General features: G+C 60.0%; 1 long non-coding RNA gene across 1 annotated transcript; it reads left to right on the top strand.

The window, feature by feature from the left end:
* The first annotated feature begins 768 nt into the window (after positions 1 to 768).
* Positions 769 to 1,889, top strand: LOC125159222 (uncharacterized). Its single transcript, XR_007149734.1, has 2 exons — positions 769 to 887; positions 1,367 to 1,889. It is a non-coding gene; the product is annotated as an uncharacterized LOC125159222 (long non-coding RNA).
* The last annotated feature ends 211 nt before the right edge of the window (positions 1,890 to 2,100 follow it).

The following is a 2,100-nucleotide window of genomic DNA, read 5'->3' as shown; positions in this document are numbered from 1 at the left end:
CGGAGCCGGGCGTGGCGACGTTCACGACGGACCCGCACGTGGGTTTCAGACTTCCGGCCCGGGAAGATTTCTCCCCAGAACTTTCACCCAGAAGAGGCCACTAGGGGGTGAAAATGAACAAAACGAGCACACTTAACACCAGACCCGACAAACGCGATCTCTTATCGAGTGGGTGTCACGGGCGCACGGCGGCGGCACGGCCGGTCCTGGAGCGCTTTACCCAGCGGAGGCAGCGCCCGTCCCGTGAGCCGCCCGCGGCGCCCCCCTCCGTCGCCCGTCTGTCCTGCGAGTGCTTGTCCCTCTGTGACTGGCCTGTGTCACTCGCCCGAGGGTCCCCCAGACCCTCCACGGTGCCGCAAGCGATAGAATTTCCCTCCCGAGGCTGAATGCCGCCCCCTTGTCCGGACGGGCCGAGCGGTGGTGCCCCCCCCCCCCCCCGGGCTGCCCCCCACGACTCGGCTGCTGCGAACCTGGGCGGGCGAGCCTGTCTTCGAGCCCCTGCTCTCAATTAGTTCGGGAACACACCCAGACGTGGAACTGCCGGGTCACGTGGTGATTCTATTTTTAATGTTTCAGAGGAAGGCCGTGCACCAGTTACGTTCCCGCCAATGGTGCTGGAAGGTTCCGGCGTCTGGACGAGCTGAGCGCATGAGGGAGGCTGCCGGGGCAGCACATGCAGGGAGCGGGGGCTGGATTCGTGCCCCGACCGCCCCGCCCCCCCTTCTGACGCCAGGGTGGCCCGGACGCCCCCTCTTTCCCTCCCCCGGACCCCGCGTGCCCACGGGGCTGTCCGGGTGCAGGGTCCCCGCGTCCAGAAGGACTGGACGGAGGCACAGGTGCTGGGGGCTGTCATGTGCCCAGGACCCCACCTGGAGGGCGGAGCAGAGGTACAGGGGCCCTGATGGCCACAAGCCCCGGTATTTCCCTCCCTCCCTCCTTTCTTCGCCCCTCCTCCCTCCCTCCCTCCCTCCCTCCTTCTCCCCCCCACCCCAACCCCACTCCACCCTCTCCCTTCCTCTCCCTTTTCCAGGGGTAAAATGGTAACATTCTTCAAAACCGTGTCTGACCTGGAGTCCAGCGGGAGCCCTCTGAAGTGGGATTTCCTGCCTCCCCTCCCCTGCCCCCCCCCCCCCCCCCCGACACCCCCAGTTCATCTCCCTGAGTTAGGACAAGGCCGTTCAGAGGCCTGGCTTGTTGATAAGCTAAGGTTTTTCTTTTGCCAAACCTCAGGACACGGGGACAGAAGTCCCCCTTCTTGAGGTTCTGGAATGGGGGCGGAAGTCCGAGGGCATCTTGGGGACTTTGGGACGAGCCGTCCTTCCCATCCCATCTGGTGAGCAGTTCTCTCTCTCTGTCTCTCTCACAGGGCTGCTTCCCTCAGGACAGTTACCTTAAGGACAATTCCGCCTATGAGAGATGATGCCACGGTGCGATTTGACTGCCTCGGGCAAGATCGGGTTGGACATCGAGGTGCCCGGGACCCCTCCCCGCAGCAGCCAGACTCCCCGCGGCGGAGGGGGGCCTGGGAACGCAGGGGCGCCCGCTCTTGGAGGTGAAAGCCCACGTGTCTCGAACTCGCCTCCCCCACCCCAAGCTCGGCCAAACCGGTCTCCCGCTCAGAAGGAGGAATTCGATCAAATGTTAATCCTCTCCACATGTAGAATATTCCAGATAGCCCCGAGCTCATAGTGCCTTTTGAACTTGTGAACAGAAATTGATTCAAGGTGACGAATTTGTAATCAGTTTATGATTGATGGGCCGCGTTTCCAGAAAGGCAGCTCTGTGTCCTTTCCTCCTTCCCGGGAAGCAAATGTGTTTCACTTTATCTGCCCTCATCTCAGGACCCGGAGGACCAGGAGAAAGAAAATAAAGTCAACTGCAATATTTAACTTGTATTAGAACAGATGCCACTTAATTAAGGGATCAGTGGAAAGGAAGTGCTAAAATCGAGCCTCGGCTACTCCCCTCCCCGTCTGGACAGAGGGCAGATCGGATGTTAAACTATTAGCGTGATTAGGTGAATAATGACTTTGGACCTAATTTCACTGGATTGGAAAGAGAGCAGGACAGGATGAAAACAGAAACATCTGTTTGAATATT

The sequence above is a fragment of the Prionailurus viverrinus genome, unplaced genomic scaffold (assembly GCF_022837055.1).
Source record: "Prionailurus viverrinus isolate Anna unplaced genomic scaffold, UM_Priviv_1.0 scaffold_45, whole genome shotgun sequence".
NCBI lineage: Eukaryota > Metazoa > Chordata > Mammalia > Carnivora > Felidae > Prionailurus > Prionailurus viverrinus.
This window is presented reverse-complemented; position numbering and strand designations above follow the sequence as displayed.